The sequence below is a fragment of the Benincasa hispida genome, chromosome 4, assembly GCF_027475165.1.
Source record: "Benincasa hispida cultivar pf3 chromosome 4, pf3_genome.v1.1, whole genome shotgun sequence".
Lineage (NCBI taxonomy): Eukaryota > Viridiplantae > Streptophyta > Magnoliopsida > Cucurbitales > Cucurbitaceae > Benincasa > Benincasa hispida.
In genome coordinates, this window is record NC_143481.1 from 24,307,462 (window position 1) to 24,325,621 (window position 18,160).

Sequence of the window (18,160 nt, forward strand, 5' to 3'; positions counted from 1 at the left end):
TATATACTTCTCATGTAACCTATAGTTTTAGTATGAATCTCATTCACATTGAATTAGTCTATAATTCTAATATGAATATTATTCATATGATAATAAAGTATTTATTTCTATCACATAATAAAGTATAATTTTGAATCATCTTCAAAATTAACTTTATATTATAATATATCTATATACATTATATTAACTGTATCTTATGTAATTAATTTTCTTATTTAAATTAATTTATTGGGATGAGTACGAGGGAGTTCAAAACTAGTTTGAACTCATAATCAATTATGTAATTAATTTCCTTATTTAAACTAATTTATTGGAATGAGTACGAATTGAACTTATAATCAATAGTTCTCAAGTGCGAGAGACAATTAAAAAACACATTAATCTAGTTTGAAATAATTCAAAGCGGGCTAAATACTTACTAAAATAACTTAAATAGTCCCAAAACCTTCCTTGTTAGTTTTAAATTAATTTACAACATTTAGCAAAGGTTCAAAAAATTCTAAACGAGACTTACCACCTAAATCTTATCCAAAAAAGCTTAGTCCTCCGTTCGAATGAGTCAAAATGAGTCCAAAATTAGTATGAAATTACAATAAGTAGTTCTCAAGTATCAAGGACAACTCTAAAACACATTAATCTAGTCTAAACGATACAATAAAAGCTAAATACTTACTAAACTTACCTAAACAGCCCTAAAACCTTGCCAGTTGGTGTCCAAATAAGCTTACCGTTGTATATTTGAAGTCGTTAGGGAGTGGATAATGTGAAACTAAAGTAACTTAGAGTGGATTAGAACTAAATCTCGTCGAAAGCGGAAAACATTACTAAAAATCGAAAGAGTTATGTTGTTCAAGGTTGAGGTCACCTCTATTCGTGGTTGTAGGATCGTCGACTTCTACGGGCTAAAGGAGAAGCCAGATAAGAGGAAAATGCAGATGAAGTTTGTCATTTATCACAAGAAACATGCGGGTCTTCAAATAACTTGTGACGTGGGTGTCACCAAACAAAGAAATGTGCATCGTTGTTGTTCGCTCGTGGTCTTCGGAGGTAATGTCACTGGTGGGAAGGTATGGTGCTCAAAAGAAAAAAAATGCAAGTGGAAAAACATAGGGAACGGGAATCAGGAAAAGGGGAGGAAAAAAAACATGAGAAAAATGAAGGTATTGTGTGGTTACGAATGGAAAAATAAGAGAGGAAGAGAAGAAGTGAGGGAGGAATTGGGAAGAATGAGGAAAATTAAGAGAGGAAGAGAAATTGAAGGTGGAAGAATCTGGGGAGGGGAGGGGAGGGGAAAAGTGTTTTGCAAAGTAGGGAATGAAAAAAAAATAGGGCTTTTGATTTTTTTCCAATTTCAATTTCTTTTTTTTTTTTTTTGAAAAAAAAAAAGATATACTTTTAGGGGACGTTTGGTAGATGGGTTCGGATGGGGTGAGCTTGAAAGCCCATGTTCGGTTTGCTTGGATTTAAAGGTAGGTTTGTAATCCTTCCCACTATCTCCGGTTTCACATTCCCACTGTTTCAAATCCCATGTTTCACTTCCCCAGTTTCCGATGCACGCGTTTCACTTCCTCAGTTTTACATTCCACTGTTTCACTTTCCCCAATTTTCACCCACTAGCATTAATCTCAATTTATTTTTGTCACCGTTTCACATACTCATCTCTCTCGCTCTCTTCGTTTGGTCTTCTCCTCTCACACGCTTTCTCTTTTTTCCATCTTCTCCTCTCTAAAACCATCAATGTTCTAATTTTTCTCTTTCATGCTTCTTGGATTTTTTTTGTTATTTAAAACGTACTTTAGAATTTAGGAAATTATGCTATGTGATAATTTTTTTAATCTATAAAGTACTCTAAAAAAATAAATAAATTTAATGAAAATAGAATAATATTTCATTAAGAAAATCTAATATATATATATCTTTTTAAAATAATTAAACAATGGATTAATCGAATAGATCTGTCTAAGCCCAACCCAAGATTGATCCCAACTTTGGTTATTTGTTTTTGACAATAATTTGTTTTTCATAATTTTCATCTTTCATAGCTAAACTTTTAAGTTTTTAGCTAAATTCTAAAAAAAAATCCAATTTTTTATTATTTATTTATATAGTTTTTAAATTTTGATTTCATTTTCAAAACATGCCTAAAAGGTAAATAATAAATAAAGAAATCAATAAGTAGAAATTATGTTATAAGCTTAATTTTTCAAAATCAAAATCAAAAATAAAAAAATTATGACTTCGTTTGCTAAATATTTGTTTTTTTTATTATTTTTAGTTTTTGAACTTTGTTTTTGTTTTCTCACAATTTATTACACATAGCATTCATATTTTCTAAGTAAAACATTTGAATTCTCAGAGACTTTTTCATAAACAAAAATAAGTTTTTAAAAACTAATTTTTCTAATTTTTAAATTTTGATTTTGATTTAAAAAACACTCACTAAAATATAGACAACAAAAAATAGAAGTCAATAGATGAAAATTGTATTTATATGCTTTAATTAATTTTCAAAAAGCAAATAGTTACCAAACGTAACCTAAATGATTATTAAACAAATATTTGATTTATTTTAATTCAAGCTTTTTTTTAAATAATATTATTTTAATAATTATTAACAAAAATAGGGTTGGGTGGAAAATATTGACAAAAAATATGTTTTTAAATCGTGTACCCGATACACGATTATATTTAAATCATGTACTCAATACACGATTAGAACTAAATCGTGTACCTGGTACACGAGTCCTTGTGATCTGGCATGCACAGACTGCCAATATCGCAGTCATGCAACGTTGACCAAGGTAATCATGGATATCCACGATTACTCTAAGTCGTGTATCGGGTACACGACTTAGTGGTCCCTTAAATGCCGCAGCCCCTTCCTCTTCCCCCCATCCGAGACATTTTTCTCCTTTCTTCCTCCCCACTATCGCCAGTCGCCAAATCCGTCGTCGTCCATCATCTGCACGATTACCTTTTTCTCCTCTCTTGTTGTTGTTGCCGTGAGTCGATCTACCACTCGTTGTCTCCAATCTTTATCGTCGTCTGCCTTAGATAAAGTTTTTTCTTTATTTTGTTTTCCAAAATATGCATATGTTTAGAAAAATGAAGATTACTTTATATATCTATCATTTTGTTTTCATTTGGGCTGATTTAAATGTATGATTCATGGATATACTATTTTGTTTTTATTTGGTCTGATTTAAATGTATAGTTTATGGATCTTAGATTTGGGTTGATTTAAATGTATAATCTTTAGATCTTATATGTTGAATTTAGAAGTTGGATTTTGTTGGGCTATTTGTTGGGTTGATTTAAGAAAATATTTGGATTTCTTAAAAAGGAAGAAATAATTTTTTTTTTCGTATTAACATTTTTTTTGTTAACTATAATAGTTGAAAAAATCATAATAAATATGTCGATGTGTCCAAAAGATTTAGTCATTCTTGAACCTGGAAATGATGGAGACAGTGATATTGATGTTGAAATTGATGAATTATTAGGAAACGATAGAAGTGGGGAACATGATCTTGAGTTGGTACCCTTAGATATGTTTGGGGAAATTACTAATTCAACATGTGAATGAGTGTCAACTTTGGAGGAAAGGAGTATATATATAGATAATTCTAGTTTAATAAAGAAATGAATGTTATTTAATACTAAAGAAGATTTGCTATAAAAAAATATTGTGTGACAGAACACAATGAGATTATTGTTGTGGAATCAAATCAAGATATTTAGTATGTGAGATGGAAAAAGTGGAAGGATGGTTGTGATTGGAGGGTACGGGCATGTCGGCGTAAAACTCATAGGATATTCGAAATCACCAAACTTGAAGGGGAACACTCATGTTTGTATTCAGAATTGACATAGGATCATTCACAGTTTGATTCAAATTTTATGAGTATCTAAATCCAAAATTTGGTTAAAGCTGATCCTGGGGTACCTGTATTATTCTCTATGTTGAACAGACTGGTTTTCTTGGGGTTGCATAGATCGGATTTATCCAACTTGATTGGCACCTCACTACTGCTTTAGTTGAGTGTTGTAGACCAGAAACCCACACATTTCACCTGCCTTGTGGGGAATGTACAATTACGTTCTAGGATATTGCAATTCAGTTTGGGTTACGAGTGGACGGAGAACCATTGACAGGTTTATTACAATATGATTGAAAGAATGTGACAAGCTCTTAGGTGTTCTACCAGATGATTTGAAAGGCTCAAGATTGAGTATCATGTGGTTGGCGTCCCAGTTTCCAGAATTACCTCTCGATGCCAACGACATTAGTGTACGTAGGTATGCACGAGCATACATTATGCAACTTATTGGAGGACTTTTGTTCACTGACAAGTCAAGCACTCTAGTACATCTTATGTTACTCCCTCTACTGTTTGATTTCGAGTATGCTGGTATGTACTCTTGGGGTGGTGACTGTCTTGCATGGCTTTATAGAGAACTTTGTTGGGCTACCAATGCACAAGCTTTGGAAATAGCGGGGCCACTCATACTACTACAAGTATGGGTTTATGATAGATTTCAAATTATAGCACCACAAGTCCAGTTACAGGCCTTAGGTCATCGTCCACTTAGTTCCAAGTATTATTTCATTTATATATTTATTTTCTTATCATTTTATGTAAGAATATAAATTAATTGTACTTTTTTATAATTTTAGATGAAATGTGTATTAGCTGCCTCTGAACAGTCAACAAATATGTTGCTAGTATACCGAAAAATATTTGACAAACTGATGCACAATCAAGTAACAAATGTATATATAAATAAATATTTAAAACATTTTGGGTGTATAATTATCTTTTTTTTTTTTTTTTTGTCAGATTAATGGGACGTCATATACACAAGATATTTAGTCATCATTACCTGATTACTGTCGTGATGGTGAAGACATCTGGTTGACCGTTAGCCTTCTTATATGCTTCTACATAGTAGAGTGGCATCATCCAGATCTTGTGTTGAGACAGTTCGGTCTACGACAAACTATATCTTCGTTGTGCTATACACTCCCAGCACTACACCAGATTGATTTGAGAGGTAAGCACGACCAAGACTGACATCAAATTCACGCGGAATATATATCCTACTGGCATGCACAACATGATTATTATGCATAGGGAGAAATAACAAATAGGCTAACTTTATTAGATGTCTACTTTCCCTAATATGATTCAATCACGAGGCAATTTATCACACATGACAACGCTTACTATTACTGCATGGTAAGAGATTTAAAATCAGACATTTCCCAAATATATGATATGAATATTGTTTAATATTTAATTTTTTCACCGTACAAAATAATTTTATCGGAGATGTACAACAATATTTAGTACAACATAATTTACAGTTGGGTTCAATGTGTCACCAAACATTGGTCAACATAGAAAGTATTATTCAATAAACAAGACAACTCAATGTTGCTGACACTGATCGAAGGCGCATTCTTCGTAGACGACAATGACAACAGAGTGAAACTAATTTAGAGGCACACAAAAACAAACCTCATGTGGGGTAAGGGTCAGGGGTCGTCTTTAAATTTCATGTAAACTTCTATTTTCAAATTAAAAAACTAATTGTACATCTTCTTTAGTATCATGAGTTTTTTTTTTTTTTTTAATATGAGTGCATAATAATTATGTTTTTATTGCAGATTAAATAATAATTAAGTTTAATAATGAAGGAATTTGTTAGTTAATGTTTGAAAAAAAAAACACTTAAATCGATATTAAAAAAGAAAAGAAAGGAAAAGAAAAAAAATCGTAGACTGGGTCCATGATTATGGTAATCGTGGAACCGGTCTACGAGTCCCTCTTCTACCAACTGGGCCGATGTGGTACTGACTAGATTAAATGTTAATCGTGTATCCCGTACACGATTTTCTTCATATCAAAACTATCCTATTTTTGTCAATAATTTCAATTCCCACCTATTTTTAAAAATTATTTCCCATATATCCTTTTTTTTTGTCATTAATTTGAAAATCCACAATATTTTTTAATTTAACCCTTAATTCAACAGTAGCAACGAAGTGCTTCAAAACTCCGACAAAAATATTACTTAATTTATTGGGTTAGACCCAAATTGACACAAGACATGATACTAAAGTTGATTCAAATCTCAAACTTTTACCGCTGTCTTGGGTTAAGCGCGACAATTCAACCCTTTGTCGATAGGTACACCCCACCACACCATTCTTCTAGTAACTCTTTTTGTCCTTTTGGGGTTGACCTGATTATCCTCTAATATGCTTCATATCATTTTTTTTTTTCACCTTTTGAAAAGACTTCATATCAATTTTTTAAAATTTATAATGAAGTTAGATTAAATGGTGCTTCAATCATCATTCCTTCTTTGTCGTTTCAAGGTTGACTCAATTTCATTTTTTGCTTCTAGAAATTCTTTTGAACATTGTTTGAATTTGCAGTGAAGTGACCTGCCTGTGATATCATGGATTTTACTTTGAATCGGTCTTCAATTAATGTACCACTTTTACTTCAATCTTATATTGTGCTACATCAATTATTACTGACCACATTTTGCCAAATTATAGCATATGCAAAGACATAACAATTCCACAAATAGGTATTTCACTCTCTCCTGCTTCTTTAACCAAATTTGGTTTAGAAGAGTTTAATTATAGTATCTCTAGTCACTAGAGTTATAATTAAGTTCTAGATTTATTATTTATATAATATAGGTTTGCATATAGCTTAGGTTTAAAATACTTTGCCCAAAAAAAAAAAAAAAACAAAAAGTTAGGTTTATGAATGACATATTAGTAAAATACTCACTAGAACACAATTATTCCTTCTAGTTCGATAGAGAGGTGCATATACTTCAACCAATTTCTTAGACATTCGTTTGATAACTATTTGATTTTTAATTTTTAATTTTTGGAGTTGAAAATGTTTGGTTATAGAAATGATGAAATAATTGTATGTAAATGAGTATAAATTTCAAAAACCGAAAATCAAGTAAAATAGTTATAGAAAAAACAATCTATATAGACAACATTTTCATATGTGAGAGGTCAAAGTTTATATATATATATACACACACACGAGATGAATAGGAAAAGCCAATATATGCATATGCATATTAAAAGTTGTATTTCTATTTTTGTCTTTCTTAATGACCGATAATTATTTGATGTTTTATTTTTACTTTTTGAAAATTACATAGGTTTTCTCACGTTCTTTTACTATGATTTTCGTCTTTGTTCAAGGAAAAAAAATAAATTTATATGCTAATAATAATAATAATAATTAATAACTATTTTTTTAGCTTTTCAAAACTGTTCATAGTGGTGATCGATTAGGGTAAAATCGCAATTAAGGTAGATTGAGAATAATAATAATGAAGAAAAAGAATTGAAATAATGACACATAATGATTTATGTAGAAAACCCTTAAACAATTAAGGTAAAACCACATACAATAATAGAAGAATTCGACTATATAAAATAGGAGTTACAAACTTTTTTTCATATGGAGGACTATCAAACTCTTTAATAAGAAGAAACTCTCTCTATTTTTTTCTCTCACATACTTTACTTGTTGGAGATTTTGGGATGATTTGGCAATTATAGGTTCCCACCTATTTTCAGCTTAAAGAAACTTGGTCTTCAAATAAATCTAATGACTCTAAATTGTCTTTGATAAATGTGAAGGATCCAATGACGTCAATTTGTTAGACAGAATGCTGACTTGGAGAAGTCAAAGACTCAAAGAGTGCCACGTCAAGGCAAAGATGTCATATCTGATACAAGAGTCACAAAGATAAAGAGGGAAATATGTTTGTTACGATTCCCTCATAACTGAATTCATCTTGTGATTATTCCTTCGTTGGCCAGCTGTCTTTTCATTTTTTGTATCAATTTTGTATTATTTTATCTATTGTTATTTGAAACCCTAGAGGGGTAATTGTATATAAATTGACATTGTCTGCCTCATCTTGAATACAGCAAGAAATACTTGATTAGTCTCTAAACTTGATTTGGTATAAGAGCTTTCAATGACTAACGTCACCTCCACCGGAGCATCAGGCAAGACATCAGAAGTGGCAAAATTTTCTACTCTTCCATTGAATCAACTTCTTAACCAAATCATAAGTGAAGCTGGAACAAGAGAACTTTATGTTGTGGAAAACTCTGGCTCTTTTAATCTTGTGCAGCTACAAGCTAGAAGGTCATCTATCAAGTAGTAAGCCTTGCCCTCCCATGTATGTTCCCATCCCTAGTGTTCGATTTGCTGAGACTAGAGCTACAATGTCTAGCTTTATTATGGGAGAGGTGTGTAGATCTATTGGTGAACAAGTTATCAACCCTTAATTTGAAGCGAGTCATAATTGATTAGTTCTTATTAGGATGGTTATACAACTCTATGGCATTAGAGGTAGTAGTGTAATTAATGGGCAATGAGGATGCTAAACGATTGTGGGATGCTATCCCCAAATAGCAGGTGTTCCGTAAACCGTCAACTTAAGTACTTCCAACCTTAGACAAGATTTTAGCTCAGTTGAGTTTGTGACCAACGTTTTACAAGATAATGACTTATTTTAACTATTAAAACAAGTTGTTATTTGTTAACCCTAAGTGAACGTGCATCTTAACTTTGTTATGGATTTTAAATGTCTAATTCATTTTATAAAACTTTATAAAATATAGACATGTTATCAATCCACAACATTCATCAAGCATTTCACAATTTAATATAACATGTTATATTAAACATGAAACCCTAACACATGCATACTATATATTATAACCATTTATAACATACGTTCAATGCATGTTACATGCTTCCTATGGGATTTTAAATCTACATGACATACTGTATGCATACAAGATTTATTTAATTATAACATACGTTCATAATGCATAAATAATTAAACACACTGATATGGACTAGTTTTGGCATCCTAAGCAAGCAAACAGCCTAAAATATTACAATAATAATTAAAAATAGTCTCCAAAAGCCTCTAGGCTTCATGAACCGACCTGAACTGAACCCGAACCATCCAGATAGGACCTCCAGGGCTCCAAAATGGGCTGAACCGGCCATTCTTGACTTGAACCAACTGAATCAATCCACTTTAACCATCGGTCCATTCGCGCGCACTGTCTGGGCTGGGATGAACAACGTTGCAACGCTTCATCCCAGCGTTGCAACGCCATCGAAATTTGCTTAATTTTTTGGACTGGCTGAAGAACAGCCTTGCAACACTACAAGGGCAACATTGCCACACTATAAGGCATAAGTTTCACCTTTAAGTTTCTTCTACTGAGCTTTCTTCGAACTTTCTTCAAATACAACCTAATTGCAGCTCTATTGACTTTAACAAATTTACAAACACTTAATCACACATTATGGCCCATAAAAAAAATCAATTACAACAATTAACACTGAATTAAAGAGGAATCTAATGCCAAAACTGAACCATATCAGCACCCATTTTTATATAATCTATAAAAAAACACTCACCATGCTAAAATTAACGTGATTTGAGTGCTTAAATCTACTCTGATACAAATTGATGGTGTTGACATTCACATGCGGAAGCAATTAGGATCTTAAGCACTCTAATTCCATCAATTTAAGCAAACAAGCAAACATGTTCAATAAGAGAAATAGAGTTTTGAAGTTATACCTTTAAAGAACTCCATAAATCATCAAATCTAACTCGAATCTTCACTCCAATCTTTGAAGACAACCACTTGATCTTCCTTACTATACTCTAGGACTTTAAATTGGAAGCTGGATTCTAAAGCGAGGTTAAATTTTGGTAGAATTGGAGAGAAAAACCGGTCTTTTGATTTAAATGTTGAAGAACCCTTCAACAAAAAATTAAAAAAAATCCAATTTGCATGTCACTCAATCTTAGACAATTGAACTGAATTTTGTTCAACTTCATCATGCAAATCTGATTGCATGACATCTTGGCACCAAATATGTCAAGCTATAGTGGGAATTCTATGTTAAAAGTGGGAAAAACCAACAGGTACCTATAGTGGGAATTCTGTGTTAAAAGTGGGAAAACCCAACTATGAAATTTATTTTCAAATTTTTAATTGATTAAAATCATTTTTATTTAATTTTCAATAAAATCCAATTTTAATTTAATTTTGAAAAAAATCAAATTAAAAACAAAAATGATTTAAATCTTTGAATTTTCCAAAAATTCAAAAATTCAATTTTAAATAAAATTAATTCTAATAATTAATTTTAAATAAAATTTATTTAAATAATTTAATATCCAATATTAAATTATTAATATACCAATTTCACAATCATGAATCCTTATTCATGTAATTAAACTAAATTTAAATATTATCTAATTCTCCGATTTTGTTTAATTCGATAATTAAACGTGTAATTATATCATATATAATTACTGATTCTCTTAACTAAAAATTGAACATTTCAAATTCTCTCATCATGTTATTGTAAGGTTTAATCCATTTGTGAGCTAGTAAGGTGACTTAATGGACCTACAGATCATGAGCTTCAACAATCCAAGATTAATTGGCTAAACTACTTAAATCGAATTAATCAACTTTCGTTAACTACTGGGTCACTCCACCAAAGCCAGTAGTTTCACTCCCCTCACTATTGACATATTTTTGTCTACTTGATTTAACCATAATTAGTAAGTAAATCCTTCACATGTTGTTCGTAATAACGGCTAGGTCAAAAGCCGTTTTACCCCCGAGATTACATCTTGTTCCTTAAGTCCCATTGATTCTCTAATGAACAATTGGTTTATGATCCAATCATCAAACTGAATCCCTCTCAGGTTAATGAGAGAGTGGGACCCTTGTTCAAGCTCGGAGTCAGTACTTAAGGGAACAACCTCTCTACTATCCCTAAAAGCGAGTATGAGTGAATTCCATCTTGCATCCTATGTCCCCAGCTATCTACCCGGCCTTACTCTTGAAATGGGAGGCTTATTGAGCCGGTGCTGTTGGACCAATCCTTACCCATGCAAATCTAAGGATAATCCCGAATAAACAAGCATTCATAGTTAGCTCAAGATTAAGGTCAAGTTACCTACGCCATTACTTTGAAATAGTCAGTCTTAAACAATAAATAGCGTTATAAAGTAAGAGTGACTTATTTCTCGGTCCAGTTTTATATAAACTCTTTGCATAGGACGCCTGTACTCACATGTCTACACATGAACGATTCAGGATCACATCGTTTGTACTAAATACAAAATGGACTACATCTAATAGTGTTTACAGAATAAGGTATCTAATCTTATCCGTTAGATCATTTTGGCTATCTATTCAAACTTGATCCATTCTTATGGCTCCACATAAAGTCTAAGTATTCATGTAATAGCCATGGATCTTAGTTTATTGGATTTAGTTTTTACAAGTGTAATTTATATATTCAATAACAGTTTTATTGAATAAACCTCAATAACCACTTCATTGCAAATAAAATATGTTTAATTTTACAAATTGCGAGCTTTAGGATATACAACCTGTTAGAGTTAGAAAACAAGCAGTAGAAGAAAAATGAATCATTAAGCATTCTAATTCATTAATTTTGGCTTTGAATTAAGCATGCTCATAAACTAACAAGAGGGTTTCATTATATACCTTTGAAGAAACACTTGAATCACGATTCCAGCTGTAAATCTTCTCCAAATCAGCTTGTGAACCACCACAAGGCCTTCCCTACTATCCTCTTGGTACCTTGGATTGAGTTGTGGGACTCAAAATAAGCTTGGACTAAAGGAATATGGGGAGGAGGTCACTGGTTTCAACAAAAAAATTGAAGAACAATTTCTTTAGCTTTTCTTTTCAATTTAGCAATTGTCTCTCTTATTTCTCAGTCCAATCTTCTTTATCTATTGGATGACTATCATGCAAACACCATTGTTGCATGTATTGTAGCTCATGCTTGGAAGATTTATTGAATTTGAAAATGGAAAATGAGTGAGCTTCTTTTTTAGAATTTGGTTGAGAATTCTGAAGTGGATTGTGAGTAAGCTTCTTGGAAAATTAGTGGAAAAATCCAACTTTTTGGATTTTTTCAATTTTTTTTTTTCAATCTTTCAATTTTCTTTTCTTTTTAATTCAATTTTGATTTTCAAAATCAATTTCCAAAATCAATTTCTTTTCAAAAATAAATATTTTGTTATTAATTTTATAAAATTAATTCAATTATTAATTTATCTAATAAAATTAATATTAATTAATTAATTAAACAATTTAATTAATTCTAATTTATCACCAATTCCACTATCATGAATCCATATTCATGAATTTAATATTTAAATCATATCTCAATATTAATTGCTTCTCCAATTTCGTTTAATTCCAAAACTAAACGCGTAATTATATGATATATAATTACTAATTCCCTTAATTCGAATTTAAACGTTTCAAATCAACTTATCACGCTACTCTAAGGCTAATCCATTTGTGAGCTAGTAGGGGGACCTCGTGAAGCTACAGATCATGGGCTCCAACGATCTGAGATTAATTGGCTAAACTCTTTACACCAAATTAACCTCTATTCATTAACTATTGGATCACTCTATTGAAGCCCAAAGTTACACTCCCCTCATTGTAGATATATTATATCCACTCGATATAACCATGATGTTGGGGATGATGCCCTAAACTCCCGTGCCTTGTAGTTTATAAACATAGTTTTGAACAAACGCTTGTGATGTATAATATATGATATATTTTTTTTTCACTTTTGTCTATGAACATTGGATGTTTTATTTGCTTTACCACAAACCAATAAACTAAGTGTTGGGATTGGTATCCTAATTCTCCCGGAGTCTCGTTGTTTTGTAAAGATACACATTGTTCAATGAATAAAATAAGTGTTATTTAATTCTGGCATTTAGTCATATCTGATAAACAAATCTCCTTGGTTATTTTATGTGAACTTAAGCATGTATATGTGATATACAAGTGGATCATGCCTTAAGTCATAACCTAAATAGGTCTGTAATATAAGGATTTAGGTGGGATACATGATCCTAGTGACACTACGGATACGGCCCACTTTGTAGAGGTTTGTAAGTGTTGTAAACTACTACAGATGGTAGATCCTGACCATTCATGTGGAGACCTGGAGCGGGAGTGTCCTATACAAAGAGTTTGTATAAGACCTGAACCACGAGATGACTAGACTCTATATATAACGCTATTGATACTAGAGACTTACATCTCACTTAAACGACCATAAGTGACACGACCTCAATTCTGAGTGTCTTGGGAACTCTTACTTTTGAAGGCGGTCCTTTGATTAGTATGGGTGAGAGTGGCCAGATTGTCAACTCAACATACCTACCTTTGTGGGCACTTGTCTGATCTAGGAGTTGGGAACTCAATCCACAATATGGAATTCACTCCTTTCCCGAAGCAGGGATAAGTAGAGAGATTGCTCCTTTAAGGGCTGATTCCGGGGCTTGAACATAGTGTCCACAACTTCTCTTTGGAAGAGAAGACTCAATCATAGTAGGACTATGACTTATGTTTATTAGAGGGATCAGTGGTACTTAAGGAGACAGATGTAACTACAGGGCATAATGGTTATTGGCCCAGCTGTACTTATGAGCGATCTGTGAAGGGTTTTCGCACTGTTGATTGGTTAAGATGAACACATAATATATTTGTGGTAAGAAGAGTTCAGCTGTCAGTCTTTAGTAGAGTGTCTGGCAATTAACGAATGGTGGATCCCGTGACTAATGAGTTAATCAGTTATTTACGTACCGTTGGAGCTTCGAGCTATAAGTCCATGAGGTCCCCATGGTAGCTCAATGGATTTAGTTGAGGATCAGTTCTTGGTGTTGATTTGAAATGTTCTAATTGACAAGAGGTATTTTGATTATATATGATATAACCGGTTTGATGTATGAGATACATCTAGTGGAGGATTGATGTAAATGAGATTTACATTAAGTACCATGGAATAGAAAAAAAAAACTATGGTTTATATGTTTCATGAGATGAAATATTAAAACTATAGGTTATAAATATAATATGATAAGTTGGTTATCATTTATATTTATAATAATAATAATTATTGGATAATTAATTCTTTTTCTTTTAAATAACCAAAGTATGGGTGGTTATTGGATTATGGTAACCGTGAGTTTAAAAAGAAAATGGTTTTCCTATTTTGAAGAGAAGTTTTACAAACGATAGAAAAAGTTTTGAGTTTTCCCTCGCGCAAAAGAAACTCACGAAGTCATCAAATAAATTCGGATTTACTAAACGACAGCTGGGTGAGCTAAACGATCGTATAGTGGCGAGCTAAACTATCATGTAGCATTTACTAAACGATCGCATAGTATTGCTAGACGATCGTTGGCCCAAGATAAATGACCGCGTAGAGTCTGTCGCGACAGATTGAGCTAAACAATAGACTAAATGATTGCATAGCTTTTGCTAGACGATCGCATAGCTTTACCTAAACAATTGGGCATCGACCTATATGATAGGTCTCTACCTTCTCCCACTTGCCCAGTCGTGTATGCAATCGGTGTTTCCTTTGTTCATCTGCCTTATACCAAGTCCGAACAGAGCCCACCCTCTGGATTCTCACACCGAGAATACCAAGGTAGCCTTGTTGGTGGTGTCAGACTCAACTCGACACGCTCGAGGTTTTCTGGAGGCCGTTCGTGGTGTTGTGGAGGTCGTTCGTGTTGCAGAGGAGATCATGACCGAGAAGATCGTTGAGGACGAGCGCGAAGTGTTCGTGCGGTGTTGCAGTCGTGTAGATTGAGCGTTCGTGGTTGCTATTTATTCGAGCTATCAGAGTGCACAATGGAGCGTGGAGACGTTTCTGCCTATGTGCGTAGAGTTTGATCTCTTTATGCAATTGCATTGTTCACACTGTAATTTTTGCATTTGAATTGTATAACCACTTGTTTGAAGTCGACTGTAAATATATTGTTGTTCATGATTGTAATTTGGAATAGTCTTGTTTCGCTGCTCATGGAAATATCGCTTCCGATTTCCTTCACTAAGATCCCTGGTTATTATATGTAACTTAAGCATGTATGTGGAGATATATAGGTGGATCATGTCTTAAGTGATAACCAAAATGGTCTGTAATATATGGATATAGTAGGGAAACCTTATCCTGGTAACGATACGGATGCAGCCCGCTTTGTAGAATAGTTACAAGTATTGTGACTTGCTACAGATGGTTTGAGGAGATCATTCATGTGGAACATGCAAGCAGAGGCGTCCGCTACAAAGGAGTTTATATAAGACCGGTCCACAAAGTGTTATAGTCTCGTTATATAACGTCGTTCATGATAGAGACTTCACTTCACTAGTATCCTATATGTACTCTAGTTTATTCGAAGTATCCCAATGGTGTAACGCCGTCGACTTATTGGGAAAAAGGAGGAAAATCACTTTGATCTCTTGTTTCGGAGAAATAAGTGGCCCACGAGGTCTTGAAAGAAATATATTCTATTTGATCTCGAAGTCTTCATATAGCACTTCTTCCAATCCTGGATGGGGGATCGCTTGTAGGAATGATATAATGCTAATCCATGTTCTACACGGCCAAGGAAGCATCATTTTTTAATCTCATTATGACTTGGTCGTTCGAAAGAGATTCTTTCTAGATCAGAATAGTAGAAAGCATTACAAGAGATATATACCCCTTTTCAAATTGCCACGTGAAGACGGACGTTTAGAAAGGTTATCGAGAAAGTCAATCGCTCTTTTTAGTGGGGAGGAATAGTGCGGGAAGGGAGCGAGATCAAACCGAGGAGAGTAAGCCCTTCCCACATGTAAATTTTTTTAAATGAATGTTGCCTCAACTAGAGAGATCAACCAAGCGCCTTTCATTGATGAGCTTAGGGGCTTGGGAAACCTGTAGGTAACCCCCCTCCATTATATCGACTAGAAGTAGTCGACTGTTCTATGACGGGCTTCCCCATGGGCTGGGCTTTGCTTGAATGCCGGTTTGGATTTATCGAGAGAGAGGCCAAAGTAAGACAGTGAAAAGAGGAGGACATCTTTCATGTACTGAAAGGCAGACCTTTCTCATGGGGAATTCTCCTTGGTTGGGTTGCTTCCGTGAGAAAGGGAGGGGGGAGTGGTGAGGCGGGCCCCTCTCATAATCGTATTAGGCTTTGTCTGAGTACTAAAAAATGGAAAGATTTTCCTTCAATGAGGGACGTCTACCTCCGTCTCGGTGTTCTTGAAAGGGAATTCTTTGATCGGCGGGTGCGAATCAATAGCTGTTAAACGCTCTGGCTTGATGACTGCTTTACTTTTCAACAGATCAAAATACAAGGGAAACTCCCACTTTAGATGGCTCGGAACTAGCACTCAAATGAGTTATCAAACTGGATCAATGACTAGGTGAATAAATGGACCCTAGATGTCCTTATCACTCCAAGAACTGAATCGTAAGGAAGAGAAATTTAGCTTACCAATGTAATAGAATTGGATCTAAGTAGCACTAAAACCCTTAGGCATGAAAGCGATAATTCATTTTTTGAATGGAAACTACCACTGAATGGATTGAATTTCCCATTGCCCTTTCTCATCTCCAAAAGGAAAATCTAGCTCGAGAGTAAAGTTAAAGAAGGTTGGTTTTCCATCTCCATAGGTAACATGAACTCAATCCTAAGTGAGTTAGGAACTTCTGCCTTTGAGGGTGGTCCTTTGATTTGCATGGGTGTGAGTGGGCAGATCGCCGACTCAAACCTACCACTTTGGGGATTCATCTAATTTGGGAGTTGGGAACTCAGCTACACAAGATAGAATCACTCCTTCCCCAAAGCAGGGGTAAGTAGATAGATTGCTACCTTAAAGGCTGATTATGGGGCTTGAACGATATAGCGCCACATACCTTCTCAAAGCCCGAGAAGTGTCCACACATAGTAGGACTATGTTGTATTGTTCATTAGAGGGATAAGTGGTACTTAAGAAGTTAAATGTAACTATAGGGGCAAAACGGTAAATTGGCCCAACTAACTTACGAGCATCTGTGAATGGTTATCATACTGTTGATTGGTTATATCCAATGGACACAAAAATATATCTGTGGTGAGAAGAGTGCAACTGTCGATTTTTAATGGAATGCCTTGCAGTTAACGGATGGTGGATCTCATGGCTAAAGAGTTTAGTTAGCTATTCACGTACCATTGGAGCTTTGAACCATAGGTCCATAAGGTCCCCTTGGTAGCTTAATAGATTCAAGTTGAGAATCAGTTTTTGGATCAATTTGAAATGTTCAAATTGACAAGAGGGAGTTCAATTATATATGGTATGATTGAACTGGTTAATTATATATGATATGATTGACATTATGTATGAGATACATTATTTGGAGGAAAAAGATATAAATATGATTTATATCTCGTTGAGGAGAAAAGACTATGGTTCATATGTTGCATTTGATGTGATATTAAACCATAGGTTAATGAATATAATATTATTATATTTATTACTTATTTTTGGACGATTATAGGATAATTGTGCCGGCATTTTCTCCATAACCGCGTAATAGTGCGAGGTTGCATTCAATTTTTGTAACTGAAGAATAAAATGAAAATTGTTTTCATTTTGCAAGAGATATCAGACATTCACTCACGTTTAAGTGTATACGATCTATCGCATAGCAAACTTAGAGCCTACACGATAGCTCAACATTTCTAAATGATCGTATACACGCGCGCAACTTACTAAACGATCGTATAGGATTTGCTAAACAATTGTCTAACTTTTTCCTAAACGATCGCGCGTCCGAGCGTTTACTAAACGATCGTCCATAAATTCATGACCCATTTACTAAACGATCGTGTACCTCTTTCTAAATGATCAAGCATCATCTATACGATAGACACCTGCCTTCTCCCACTTGCTTGGTCGTGGTATACGATCTTCTCTTCTTCCATCCCTCTACCAAATCCAACAAAGCCCACACCTTCTAGTTTCTCACACCGAGAATACCGAGGGTTCTAAGTGGTGTCCCATCTTCTACTGTGTTCGTATGAAGTCTGTTCGTGGGTAAACGAACGGGTTTTTTGGTGGACAATTGCTTGGGCATTATCAATGAGAGTGAGAGGAGGAGTCTTTGTACGAGAAAAATTTATAAGGCGAAGAGGAGTTCTTCAACTAGTATGTTTCCTGTTCTCT